The sequence below is a fragment of the Crinia signifera genome, chromosome 2, assembly GCF_055691185.1.
Source record: "Crinia signifera chromosome 2, ASM5569118v1, whole genome shotgun sequence".
Taxonomy (NCBI): Eukaryota; Metazoa; Chordata; class Amphibia; order Anura; family Myobatrachidae; genus Crinia; species Crinia signifera.
This window is the reverse complement of record NC_139218.1, coordinates 331,640,380-331,655,337: the sequence shown is the minus strand read 5'-3', so window position 1 is coordinate 331,655,337 and position 14,958 is coordinate 331,640,380. Positions and strand designations below refer to the sequence as shown.

At 46.0% G+C, this 14,958-nt stretch overlaps 1 long non-coding RNA gene across 1 annotated transcript in view; it reads left to right on the top strand.

Moving 5' to 3' along the window:
• LOC146059120 (uncharacterized) overlaps positions 1 to 12,522 on the top strand; it is a 57,884-nt gene extending 45,362 nt beyond the window's left edge. The window contains exon 4 of the long non-coding RNA XR_014470158.1: positions 12,339 to 12,522. This is a non-coding gene — a long non-coding RNA (uncharacterized LOC146059120). The remainder of the gene's footprint in view (positions 1 to 12,338) is intronic.
• Positions 12,523 to 14,958: the final 2,436 nt, after the last annotated feature.

Here is a 14,958-nt window from a genome sequence, read left to right as displayed (position 1 = left end):
ATTGCATTACCGGTACCTTACACATTGCATTACCAGTACCTTCCAAATTGCATTACCAGTACCTTACACATTGCATTACTAGTACCTTACACATTGCATTACCGGTACCTTACACATTGCATTACCAGTACCTTACACATTGCATTACCGATACCTTACACATTGCATTACCAGTACCTTACACATTGCATTACCGGTACCTTACATATTGCATTACCGGTACCTTACACATTGCATTACCGGTACCTTCCACATTGCATTACCGGTACCTTACACATTGCATTACCGGTACCTTCCACATTGCATTACCGGTACCTTACACATTGCATTACCGGTACCTTACATATTGCATTACCGGTACCTTACACATTGCATTACCGGTACCTTACACATTGCATTACCGGTACCTTCCACATTGCATTACCAGTACATTACACATTTTATTACCGGTACCTTACATATTGCATTACCGGTAACTTACACATTGCATTACTGGTACCTTATACATTGCATTACCAGCATCTTACACATTGCATTACCGGTACCTTACATAATGCATTACCGGTACCTTATACATTGCATTACCAGTACCTTACACTTTGCATTACCAGTACCTTACACATTGTATTACCGGTACCTTACACATTGCATTACCGGTACCTTACACATTGTATTACCAGTACCTTACACATAGCATTACCAGTACCTTACACATTGCATTACGGGTACCTTACACATAGCATTACCAGTACCTTACACATTGTATTACCAATACCTTACACATTGCATTACCGGTAACTTACACATTGCATTACCAGTACCTTCCAAATTGCATTACCAGTACCTTACACATTGCATTACCAGTACCTTACACATTGCATTACCGGTACCTTCCATACTGCACTACCAGTACCTTACACATTGCATTACCGGTACCTTACACATTGCATTACCGGTACCTTCCATACTGCACTACCAGTACCTTACACATTGCATTACCGGTACCTTACACATTGCATTACCAGTACCTTACACATTGCATTACCAGTACCTTCCATACTGCACTACCAGTACCTTACACATTGCATTACCGGTACCTTACACATTGCATTACCGGTACCTTCCATACTGCACTACCAGTACAGTGTCTGACACATTGCAGTGCATTTAATTATGCACATAGTATCTGCTCACTGCCCATTCATCAATCAAGTGCACACTCACATGATATAATCAGCCACCAAATGACTGACGATAGAACACATATGGGGGCTGAAACAGTCTACAAATAAGCTCAATGTTTGAGTATTTTACAGTACAGAGAAGACATCACCCATCACAACTATATATTCCTAAAGGGTATTTAAAAATATCCAGTCACCCCAACCACTAGCGACACTAGAGGGTTAGGGCAGGGATAAGAAAAAAGAAAAATATATAATTTATCATTCTGTTAAAACTGAAGAAAGATAATGAACATTATGTATATTACCACTTCCCAAATAATAATATTATTATATTACATATTTTACCACTATGCGCAAGATGACTCCTGCCTAATTAGTGAGAGCAGTATGTTCCTGTGGCTATCTAATAAACGGATCAGTCTTAAGGCCCCCTCACATGGGGCAACTTCAGGGCTATTTCTAAGCAATCTAACTAGATCACTTAGAAATTAAGCACACATCGCCCTGTGTGTATACCCACCAAACCCCCCCCCCCCCCCCCCCGCCGGAACCTGCAGAGAAGCGCAGTGCTATAATACAGGTTACACGTCACCAGCAAAGACCCACTGTACTTTAAATCTGCATTACAAACATGTCTCAGCCTACTAGACTGTGGGTAGATTAACGCTGTACAGACAGATGGGGTTTTCTTGAGGTATGGGGTCATAGGGTCGACATGCAATGGGTTGACAAATGAAAAGGGTGCTAGGATTGGCCCGTTGTGCTGCAGGAGTGACCAAACACACTATGGGACTAATTCATGTTTGGCCGATTAACACGCAAACAGCGATTATCAACAGACTGCGCATGTGCTGCAATCACAATGCGCATGCCCAAAGGGGCCGCGGCGATCTCACTCACAATGAGGAATTCATGGAAAAATGATTGACACAAGTGATCGTTTGAAGGAGTTTATGGGCAGTGGTTGGGAAAAAGCAGGAGTGTCATGGCCGCTTTCTGGCTTTGCATCTCCTGACAGCTGCAAGCCCATAGTGGCTACTGCTGTGTCCAGTCTGCTTAGGAATAGACTATCTCTGATGTTCCCCATTTTGCATATAGTCTGTTAATGTGTACACAACTGTGAATGAGCGGTGATGGCTCTGGTGGGCTTCTTGTTTCATTCCTGTGCAGCAAGAAAAAGAAAGGGTGTTGAGCTGCGCTTGATGAAAATTTATAAAAAAATGAGGTTATGAAACCTGTGGAGTGGGGTGAAAAAATGAGGGATTGGTTGATCTAGTACAAAAGGATTTATTGTCTAAAATACATATAGCCAGAATACAATTGTAATATTCTAAAATCACATAAAATTCATATCTCACCAAACCAAACTGGGGGGAATGTATGGCCCGGAGAGTCCCATGAGTCCTGTATAGGGCTGAGATGTAAATCGTCCTGTATGGAACTGCAATGGTGTGCCCAATTGGGGTAGTAGGGAGGGAGGACCAGATGTGAGGATAAGGAGCGGCTTAAGCTGACACGGGTTGCCGACTCCCTCCGCTAGATGTACTGGAGCGGGATGGGTCCCCTACCTCTACCTTACTGTAGGAATTTGTAATCCAAATGGAACCAATGGAAGGTGGTATTACCAGACTGGGATCTGTGAAGGCCCAAAGGGACCCCCAGGTCCTGGTGAGACGTGATGGGTGTCTCCGATGTAGCAGATGGTGGGGAGGATTTGAAGATGTTAATCAGGAGCGGCCCAGGATGGCACAAATAACCGACTCCCTCCGCTGGATGTGGTAAAGCGGGATACAGTCCTCGACCTCAGCCTTGCTGCTGGGACTTGGTGGTCCAATTGGACAGAAGATGGTAAGTGTGTGCACAAATAAGCACTTCCGGGTTCTTTAGGGATAACCAGTTTGGTATTCTGGATGGAGATAAAAAACCTGAGTCCTGACCGGTTTCGCTGCTCCAGGCAGCTTTGTCAGAGGATCAGCTTAACTTGCCAACGTTAACAGTTCCATAGCCTAGAGAATTGCAATTGTGGTCTTTGCCAGACACTTAGGATGCCGCCTGTGTCTGAGGGGTAAAGCAGGTAGCACAGAGGGAAACAGACTGTCCTGCAAGTAATCTACCCATGCATCTGGCAGATAAATAATTGCTGATCATAAAGGCTGAACCTACTGTCCCACCCCCCAACTATTAGATAAGGATTACTAGAGATCGGCTATAGATCAGGATTACTGGAGATCGGCTATAGATCAGGATTACTGGAGATCGGAGATTATTACCAAGCATCAATACTCTTGAACTTTTATATGCAGATAACAGCCGTAATCATACACAGAATATTTCCGGGCATACCACTAATAAAAAGGTGCGTGCCAGTGGTGTCTGCAGCTGTGCACCACTGGCGCATCACCTGTATGGTCACCCCCCCCCCCCCCCATCGCTGCCCCTCACCTCTCTGCTCCTGCGATAATATGCCGGAGCTTCCCTGCCGCTGCCCCCACCACCATTATTTGCAGGGAGCAGACGGCAGGCTCGGGATGTTCGAGGGGACTCGGGAGCGCTCAAGAGTTCAGGCGCCTGACTCCTCCTGAGCCACCGAGCCTGCCGCATGTGGTCACTGCTGTGACTGACAGCTGGGGCAACGGCAGAGGAGGTCCAGTATGGAGAGTTCCCGGACAGGAAGGTGGGAGGGAGGCTATGCTCTGTGGTGAATTTTGCTGCGGCAGGACAAACCGGTAGGATTGCCCTGCCCCAGCAAAAGCCACCACTCAAGGGGTTAATCAGTGTCTGCTTGTGCATCATATTCACAATTTATGAATAATACACACAGTAATGGAAAAAGTTGCAAGCAAAGATGCTAGGCACCATAAAGTCACTGCATGGCATGGTGTAACTAGAAGGGCCTTTTACCACGCAGGGAGGCTAGATCTATGTGGACACATCTATACGTGTATTATTTCAGTGTAGGCTCTGAGTTGCATGTGACGATGTGCTCGGCACTCCATCAGATCGCATGGTGTGTACGCTTCCACAAACTGGTCGCAAGTGGGCAGGAATAATCACAATCGCAATGCATTTGTGTATATCATTACAGGGTGAGGGGTTATCTGTAAAATATAAATCAGTCTGGGCACCTGTGTATGGCCCTCTGTCCCTCTGTCACCTCGTGTGTACAGATAGAGCCCCACTCATCTCTCTTCCTTAGGTGCTCTCAGCAGAAATACAATACATAGAACAATACAGTAGGGGATTAGCAGATAATCCTATTGCTCATTTAATCCTATTAAAGGGCTAAATGAGGAGGACTCCATCTGTATGTCACCTCATGGATGTCACCTTCTATCAACCCGTGTGTATGCCACCCTCTGTAATCCTGTGTATGTCACCCTGAATATTTACGCCTCTGAGTATTTCCACCTGACACCCCGTGTACATTTGCATCTTTGGTGTGCAAAAATATACCTGCTACCGCTAACCTCCCTGTTCCTCTATCATGGTACAACCCCCCCCGCAGCCTTGCCAGTCCACCAAACCCCGCACGGCAAATGAACGCCCACCCGCCGCCCCCTCAAAGTGCGGCTTCGGCCGCACAGGCTGCGAATGGATGTTTTGCATAAACATCCATTCGCATGCCTCGGGTAACCGCCCACATCTTTCGATGGTCGCCGACCATCGAATGATGTGGTGCGTGTACGCATATATAAGTGACTTTTAAGTTACTTATATATGCGTGCACGTTGGCACGGATATGGGCGGGTTAGCTGACATCCGGTGATGTCAGCTACCCTCCCCCCCGCACCTGCGTCACTGCCTCATTACCATGAGAACGCCCAGTGTTTTCATGGGAACGCCTATGGAAACTGGGCATTCCCAACTCCGCCCCCCGCACACCGCCATGGGTGCGTGCACCCAGCGAACGCACCCTACATCTGCACATGCGCATAAACGTGCCTGCACATGCGCAGACGCGCACCATCAGTCCTGAGTGTAGAGTTTCAAGATATTAATATCTTCTCCCATTTTCTATTACAGGTTGAGTATCCCGTATCCAAAATGCTCAGGACAAGAAGCATTTTGGATAACGGATTATTCTGTATTGGAATATTTTTGTAGTTAAATGAGGTATCTTGCTTGTATGTTGTAAAAGCAAATCAAACACATGAAATACACACAAATATATTTTACTTGTGTATGAAACTAAGTTTGTGTACTATCGCAGGCACTGAATTTGTGTGCCAAGCAATTCTTTTCTTGCACATATTTAGTGCCAGTTACATATCATGTTCCCAGTAGCCGGGCCGGACTGGCCATCTGGCGCTTCTGGCACATGCCAGAAGGGTCGATGGCCAGGTGGGCTGATTTTCGCCATTTGTTTACATTCTGAACTGACAGCCATGCCATTTTCAGCTGGTCTGAGCGGCACTGGTGTAGGGGGCAGGATGGTGGAGCAGAGCAGACTAGGAGAGAGGCGGAGGGAGCTGAGCGGCATTTGCATAGGCGCCACCTATTTCTATGACACTCAAAGTGACATACAGTGAGTTAGAGTCACGGTGCACGCTGGGAGGAGGAAGGGACAGTGGCTCACGTGCCTCTCTCCAGCTCCTCCTGTGGCGCTTGCTGTGTGACAACGGTCACGCCGCGTCGTGACTATGAGCCTGACAGGACTGCCGAGTGACTTGTGTTATGCAGTGCAATATTCCCGCTGGGCAGTACAGTAGGCTGCGCAGTCCGGCCGTAAGCCCTGACTCGAACCTGCACCCAGTTCGAGTTACTGGGTGCAGTAGTCCCAGCTACTACTAATACAGGCCCCACTGGAGGAGAGGACTGGTCTGGACTGGGCCTGACCTGGCTCCTGAGACCCTTGCTCCGACCAGCTGTCTTCTGCCAACTGCCCTCCTGGACCTGTCCTGGACAGGCTGCTTGATATATAAAGAGAGTGAGTCCTGCCTGAGCCATACTTTACAAGCATATAATTCCTCATGGCATCAAGTATGAAGGCCCTGGCATCGAACAAGAAACCCAGGGCTATTAACATGTAGGCAATCGGCACTTATATGGCATAACATGTTGTAGCCATTATGGTGTGGGTATAATACGTAAACAACATCACGGTGTGTTGCATAATGTGTAATGGGCATTAAGGTGTGTGCCACAATGTGTAATGGGAATTACGGTGTGTTCCATAATGTGTAATGCCTCCTTTTTGTGATGCCATGCCTCCTTCACATGAGGCCATGCCCCCTTTTTGCCGCACAGCTTCGCCGCGCAAGTGTCCCATCTGCAACAGTTGAGCATGTGTGCTCACAATGCCAGGGTCCGTTTTCTGGTCTCAGTCCAGCCCTGCCCAGTAGTGCCAGTTATATATTATGTCCCCAGTAGTGCCAGTTACAGATGTCCCCAGTAGTGCTAGTTACAGATGTCCCTAGTAGTGCTAGTTACAGATGTCCCCAGTAGTGCTAGACACAGATGTCCCAGTAGTGCTAGTTACAGATGGCCCAGTTGTGCTAATTAAAGATGTCCCCAGTAGTGCTAGTTACAGATGGCCCTCCCTAGTAGTGCTAGTTACATATCATGTCCACGGTAGTGCCAGTTACATATCATGTCCCCAGTACTGCCAGTTACAGATGTTCCCAGTAGTGCCAGTTACAGATGTCCCCAATAGTGTTAGTTACAGATGTCCCTCCCTAGTAGTGCTAGTTACAGATGTCCCAGTAGTGCTAGTTACAGATGTCCCCAGTAATGTTAGATACAGATGTCCCAGTAGTGCTAGTTACAGATATCCCTCCCTAGTAGTGCTAGTTACAGATGTCCCAGTAGTGCTAGTTACAGATGTCCCCAGTAGTGCTAGTTACAGATGTCCCCAGTAGTGCTAGTTACAGATGTCCCCAGTAGTTCTAGTTACAGATGTCCCCAGTAGTGCTAGTTACAGATGTCCCCAGTAGTGCTAGTTACCGATGTACCAGTAGTGCTAGTTAAAGACGTCTCTCCCTAGTAGTGCTAGTTACAGATGTCCCAGTAGTGGTAGTTACAGATGTCCCAGTAGTGCTAGTAACAGATGTCTCTCCCTAGTAGTGCTAGTTACAGATGTCCCAGTATTGCTAGTTACAGATGTCCCAGTAGGGCTAGTTACAGATGTCCCAGTAGTGCTCGTTACAGATGTCCCCAGTTGTGCTAGACACAGATGTCCCAGTAGTGCTAGTTACAGATGTCCCAGTAGTGCTAGTTATAGATGTCCCCAGTAGTGCTAGTTACAGATGTCCCTCCCTAGTAGTGCTAGTCCCCAGTAGTGCTCGTTACAGATGTCCCCAGTTGTGCTAGACAGATGTCCCAGTAGTGCTAGTTACAGATGTCCCAGTAGTGCTAGTTATAGATGTCCCCAGTAGTGCTAGTTACCAATGTCCCACCCTAGTAGTGCTAGTTACATATCATGTCCACGGTAGTGCCAGTTACATATCATGTCCCCAGTAGTGCCAGTTACAGATGTTCCCAGTAGTGCCAGTTACAGATGTCCCCAATAGTGTTAGTTACAGATGTCCCTTCCTATTAGTGCTAGTTACAGACGTCCCAGTAGTGCTAGTTACAGATGTCCCCAGTAATGTTAGTTACAGATGTCCCAGGAGTGCTAGTTACAGATGTCCCTCCCTAGTAGTGCTAGTTACAGATGTCCCAGTTGTGCTAGTTACAGATGTCCCCAGTGGTGCTAGTTACAGATGTCCCCAGTAGTGCTAGTTACAGATGTACCCAGTAGTTCTAGTTACAGATGTCCCCAGAAGTTCTAGTTACAGATGTCCCCAGTAGTGCTAGTTACCGATGTCCCGGTAGTGCTAGTTAAAGATGTCTCTCCCTAATTGTGCTAGTTACAGATGTCCCAGTAGTGCTAGTTACAGATGTCCCAGTAGTGCTAGTTACAGATGTTTCTCCCTAGTAGTGCTAGTTACAGATGTCCCTAGTAGTGCTAGTTACAGATGTCCCCAGTAGTGCTAGACATAGATGTCCCAGTAGTGCTAGTTACAGATGTCCCAGTAGTGCTAATTAAAGATGTCCCCAGTAGTGCTAGTTACAGATGTCCCCAGTAGTGCTAGTTACCGATGTACCAGTAGTGCTAGTTAAAGACGTGTCTCCCTAGTAGTGCTAGTTACAGATGTCCTAGTAGTGGTAGTTACAGATGTCCCAGTAGTGCTAGTTACAGATGTCTCTCCCCAGTAGTGCTAGTTACAGATGTCCCAGTATTGCTAGTTACAGATGTCCCAGTAGGGCTAGTTACAGATGTCCCAGTAGTGCTCGTTACAGATGGCCCCAAGTTGTGCTAGACACAGATGTCCCAGTAGTGCTAGTTACAGATGTCCCAGTAGTGCTAATTAAAGATGTCCCCAGTAGTGCTAGTTACAGATGTCCCTCCCTAGTAGTGCTAGTCCCCAGTAGTGCTAGTTACAGATGTCCCTCCATAGTAGTGCTAGTTACATATCATGTCCACGGTAGTGCCAGTTACATATCATGTCCCCAGTAGTGCCAGTTGCATATCATGTCCCCAGTAGTGCCAGTTACAGATGTCCCCAATAGTGTTAGTTACAGATGTCCCTCCCTAGTAGTGCTAGTTACAGATGTCCCAGTAGTGCTAGTTACAGATGTCCCCAGTAATGTTAGTTACAGATGTCCCAGTAGTGTTAGTTTCAGATGTCCCTCCCTAGTAGTGCTAGTTACAGATGTCCCAGTTGTGCTAGTTACAGATGTCCCCAGTGGTGCTAGTTACAGATGTCCCCAGTAGTGCTAGTTACAGATGTCCCCAGTAGTTCTAGTTACAGATGTCCCCAGAAGTTTCAGTTACAGATGTCCCCAGTAGTGCTAGTTACCGATGTCCCAGTAGTGCTAGTTAAAGACGTCTCTCCCTAGTAGTGCTAGTTACGGATGTCCCAGTAGTGCTAGTTACAGATGTCCCAGTAGTGCTAGTTACAGATGTTTCTCCCTAGTAGTGCTAGTTACAGATGTCCCAGTAGTGCTAGTTACAGATGTCCCAGTAGGGCTAGTTACAGATGTCCCTGTAGTGCTAGTTACAGATGTCACCAGTAGTTTTTTTTTAGCAAACATAAAAAAGTATGGAGACTATACTCTCATTTATTTGTAGAGATGACCTTTTTTGCCATAGAATTGCATGTATGATTTTGGTACTTGTGTATTATCACGGCGCCCCTGATACTAAGTCGTACGACTTTTAATCGCATCGCATGCCATACACCCAATGCACACCGATGCAATTTAAAATTGTATAAGCCCCCTATACGATTTTAAATTGTATAAGCACTCTAATGGGTGCTTACAATGTTAAATGCACCCCCACACCACCCACAGTATGAACGCCAACCCGAGGCGTGGCGAGCACAGCGAGCGCAGCGAGCCCGCGAGGGGCGGCGGTACGCATCCTCTGACATTTTACCCCCAGTATCCACGTCGGCGTGGAGTTGATTTTATATAGTGTGGCGAGCGCAGTGAGCCACCTAGCCCGAAGTGTGGCGAGCGCAGCGAGCCCCGCGAGGGGACGCGTATTACTTTACGTGTATTCCACGTCCCCTTGCAGGGCTCGCTGCGCTCGCCACGCTTCGGGCCCGGTGGCTCACTGCGCTCGCCACACTATATAAGATCAACTCCACGCCGACAATTAGGATGCTTATACAATTTAAAATCTCATCGTATTGTATGGCATTGTATGCCATATACAATGGTATACAATTTTTAATTGTATACCATCGGGTGCCAATCGCGTCGCATTGCATCGCATACCATCGCATGCCTTATGGTTTGCGATGCGATGGGCGCCGTGATAATACACAAGTACCATGATTTTTTTTTTAACATATACGTGTATCTAGTTCATATTGCTAGAGGAGGGAGCAACAGCGCCAGAAGCCTGACACTGCTAAATATCCCGATGCTGGAATCCCAAATACATCATTATGTCTTGGGGTTTTACAGTAAGGGGAGGTTGGCAAAAGAGCAAAGTTTGTCATTTATTCAGCTGAAAATATGAATGGCAAATAGACCACCGTTCGTGTTTGCACAAGTCTGAACGGATCAGTCAGATCCATGGGATGCATCTGTATGTAAAAGAGTAAAGGTTATAAAAATGTAATGCCACAGCCCGGGGACAATTTTGTATGTAGGTCCCACAACCGTGTCATTAACAACCCCAACTGGTCAGCCCTGGCCGGGTCTCTGGGGGAGCATGGATGCCCCCAAATAAGTGTCTTTCTCTCCCCCCCCCCCCAGGGCACCCACCACCCTGGTGGATAGCGTTAGTATAAAAATGACTTAATATATTGGGTTTGGGTGTGGAATTAAAAGTTCCATCAAGCCTCCGCAGTATGCTGATACGGTACTTATATGTTAGTTGGGCGCCCATTACGTAGTTTGCGTAGTGGTGTATTGAGAATACCAATACACCACTATGCTGGCTACGTAAACTACGTAACTTACGGAAATGACGTAAGTTATGCAAACTGGAGCCCTGCTAACACATAAAGGGTCATATGGCCACTATCCACATCCTAACCCCAGTGCCCACGTGGGCGTGGAGCTAATTTTAGAAAGTGGGGTGAGCACAGCGAGCCACCGAGCCCGAAGCATGGCAGGCGCAGCGAGCCCCGCGAGGGGCCGTGTATCTGCCTCCCCTTGCGGGGCTCGCTGTGCACACCACGCTTCGGGCTCGGTGGCTCGCTGCGCTCGCCACACTCTCTCAAATTACCTCCACGCCCACGTGGACACTGGGGTTAGGACGTGGATAGTGGCCATATGATTGTGTAAGTGCATGTTGTGTGTGTGTGCATGTGTAACGTGTGTGTGTGTAATGTGTGTATGTGTGTGTGTGTAGTGCATCATACTTACCATCCACGATGTCCCCTGTGTGGCTCCGGCACTTGGCTCTCTGCAGTCCCGGTTGCCATTACACTTTGGCATGGATGCTATTAGCGTAGTGCCGCTGGGGGAGCTGGGAAACCATGTGATGCTCCCCCAGCGGTGACTACGCTAGATCCCCGCCATTGCTTCCCGCCGCCTAGACGTTCGCCGCACGCCCAGCAGCCGCAGAATCGCCGCCGCCCGCCCCGCCTCCCACCAACGCGGTAAGTTCACCCCCTGTCTCCCCCGTCTGCCCTGCCGCCCCCGCCCGCCGCACAATCCCCCCTGGACTACCGAGATTAGCCGGCCGTCCGGCAATGGCTACATTGATTACATAGCCAAAGCTACGTTGTCAGCATAGCGTAGCCGGGCGCCCGGCTAACATACTTCGATACTTCGATAGAAACAATTACAGTACCAGCATGCACGACATTAGGGCGCCGAAAAAAGTGCGGCAGGGGGGGGGGGCGCAAATTATATAGTTACGCCACTGATAGAACTCAATGTTCTGACAATACTATTGAGTCCTATAATGGGAACTGGTAAATCAGCCTGACCGCCAAGTTCATTGAAGATAACCACATAGGTTAATAGGGGTCACACTGGTGGAGTCTGGTGCTAGGGGCCCCTGTGTCTTTTGTCCCCTGTATTTTTGTAACCAGCATTGGTCCAAGAGCCTGGTTCAGATTTTGAAAATACAGGGAACCTCTATGCAACGGCTTAAAGAGCCCAGGGCTGGTCATGTTTAGGAGGGGGGACGCCACGTCATTTGTTTTGTTTTTTTCTTTTTATGACTTTTACACACAGAAGCATCACATGGATCTGACTGATTTGTGGGAGGCTTCAGGATCAGCCGTGTTTGTCTGGAGGTAAACTCGGTAGCCAAATATAAATGATTTCACCATCCAAAAGTACGATTACTGAGAATTCGGCAGCGTTGTAAATAACCCACATTCTCAGACAGAAAACACCAACGATCCTGATCATAAACAGCTGAATTGGCCGAGATCTTTTTGAATTTAATGCATAGCTTTTCTTTCTGGATGTTTTTTAATATTGTTCAGCTTTCCAGTCTTTGAATAATTCACAGCTGAATGTAATACACATTTGTGAATTGAATGACACTGGGCAGCTTTTCTAGGGATCCGGACTCGTGATCGACAGACACAAAAAAAACATGAAAAACTCATGTCATTCTTTTGACTGTGGACCTAGACATTGTAGATGTGAAATACCATAACCGATTTTCTAACCAGATCTTATGGTATAAAGTTTGTTTCAGATTCCTGCTTTCCTTATGGAGTACCTAGCAAAGGCTTTGCTAGTGAAACTGGCTGGATTCAAGCCTCCTAAAGCAGATCTTTTACTGGAAAGAGTTCCTTACTGCCAAGAATGGAGTTTCCAAGCCCTGACTGAGATGATCGGCTTGGTTCAAATAAAATCTCTATTTGCTGCCTGTGTTGTAAGAATCTTTCTTATCTCAATGTAACAGATTATTTTCTTAAATATACATTTCATTTTGGTTTGGCCCTAAATCCAACAATCCAATTTATTTGATTTTTCAATTAATTAAAATTCTAAGAAAAACCCTTGAAGTTTCATCTTGGTTTAACGTGAAAAAGAATATTGAATATTGAAAGGGTACAGAGAATATTGGGGTTTAAAAATTTGCTCAATGATGAGCTAATTAATTTAATGGGGCCGTTCCTATTAGCCGCAGATGATTCGCAAATATAATCACGGCACTTGATGTACTTTACACCGTACGGAATTTGCCTAAAAGAGCTTGCAGCTTCAAAGGGTTGTGAGCAATTTTAAGCAAATTCAGGCCAGAGAAGGGTGTTAAATCAGGTGCTCTTGCCGGCATTTAAACACATTGGAAATGCACCCGAACAGCATTTAGCACCCTTTGCAAATAATAGAATTGACCCCAATGTGTTACGTACATGCAGCTTAGGTTCTGAATTGTCAGACGCAGTGCCTACTAAGCCACATGAATATTTCCGCACTGCCTCTGTTTGGGGACCTGGGTAGCAACAGACAACGTTCTCAAAAGAGGTGTCATGTCGGCCCAGGCCAGTGTCTGCGTCTTCCGATGCAACCTCACTGCCCCCCAACTATGTGAATATGTCTGAGGGTTACTCAGGTGACCAATGTTCACTCAGAGTGATCCGGTGCTGCAGTGGGTCAGAGAAGCCAGCAGGGGGCATGTACTTACAAAAGATGCCTACTGCTGCATTAGCATATTATCTCTCAGCAGCTGCATCCAAAGATGAGCGATCTGCGTCCATCTCTGCATAAGGTCCTGAGTCCTAAAACCTGTGAGCACACATGAGTGGTATAAATTCTCGTTGGGTGTATATTACTTAGCAGATTAGTAAAAAAATGAAAAGTGTTTATACTTGAGGTGCAGAAAAAATATCCACCACTTTACTTGGTAACAATATAGGGGTTTATTCAAGTTCATTCTTTCTGACAAAATCCTTCTCAGATGGACAAAACCATGTGCACTGCAGGGGGGCAGATGTAACATGTGCAGAGAGAATTAGATTTGGGTGAGTTATTTTGTTTCTGTGCAGGGAAAATACTGACTGCATGATTTTACACTTCAATATAGATCTCACTTTGAAGAAAAACCCCACCCAAATCTAATTCTCTCTGCACAAGTTACATCTGCCCCACCCGCAGTGCACATGGTTTTGTCCATCTAAGAAGGATTTTGTCAGAAAGAATGAACTAGAATAACCCCCGTAGTGACTGTACTGTATATCCCCAGTAGATAGATCATGTCAGACTCTTTTAATTAGCTTCTATGAAGAAGTCAGTAGGGGGCTGGACTTAGGGAAATCTTTTGATGTAATACTGCTTGATTTCTCTAAAGCTTTTGACACGGTGCCTCATAAAATGTTATTAATGAAACTAGGTAATTTAGGGTTGGGGATAAAATTTGTAATTGGATTAAAAACTGGTTGCACAATCAGGGATAGAGAGTGGTGGTAAATATTCCAGTTGGGGTAAGGTCCAAAGTGGACTCCCGCAAAGGTTCAATATTGGGACCCATCTTGTTTAATATATTTATTAATGATATTGAAAGTAACATAGTGTGTAAAATTGCAATATTTGCAGATGACACAAAATTGAGTAAGGAAATTAACTCAGGAGAGGATGTGGAAACACTACAAAGTGACTTAAATAAACTGGAACGGTGGGCGGAAAGGTGGAAAATGCAGTTTAAAGTTGAAAAATGTAACGTAATTATGGGAACAAAAATGAACAAGCTACCTATAGGCTAAATTGAGTTATTATAGGGAATTCTGCTATAGAGAAGGACTTGGGGGTCATCATAGATGAAACATTGGGTAATAGTTCACACTGCTCAAGTGCAGCAGTAATAGCAAACCGGACTCTGGCATGCATTAAAAGTATGGATTCAAGGGATGCCAAGGTGATAGTGCCTCTTTACAAGACATTGGTGAGACCACACTTGGAATATTGTGTTCAGTTCTGGGGACCGCACCTTAAAAAGGACATAAATGAATTGGAATAGGTACAGAGAAGGGCAACTAAGTTAGTAAAAGGTCTTGAATCACTAGAATACAAAGATAGGTTAACCAGGCTGAATATATTTTCACTGGAGAAATGGAGGTTGAGAGGTGATATGATTAGTATGTTCAAATACAGGATTGGGAATCATATTGAACTGGGAGATGAATTGTTCACTAACAGGCCTATACTTAGAACACACTGGCATGTACTGAGGCTTGAGGAAAAGAAATTCCGTACTGAATTAAGAAGAGGATTCTTCACTATTAGAGCAGTAAAATTCTGGAACTCATTGCCGGTGGGAGTGATTACAGCAACTACTGTTAATGAATTAAAATAAAAACTGGAT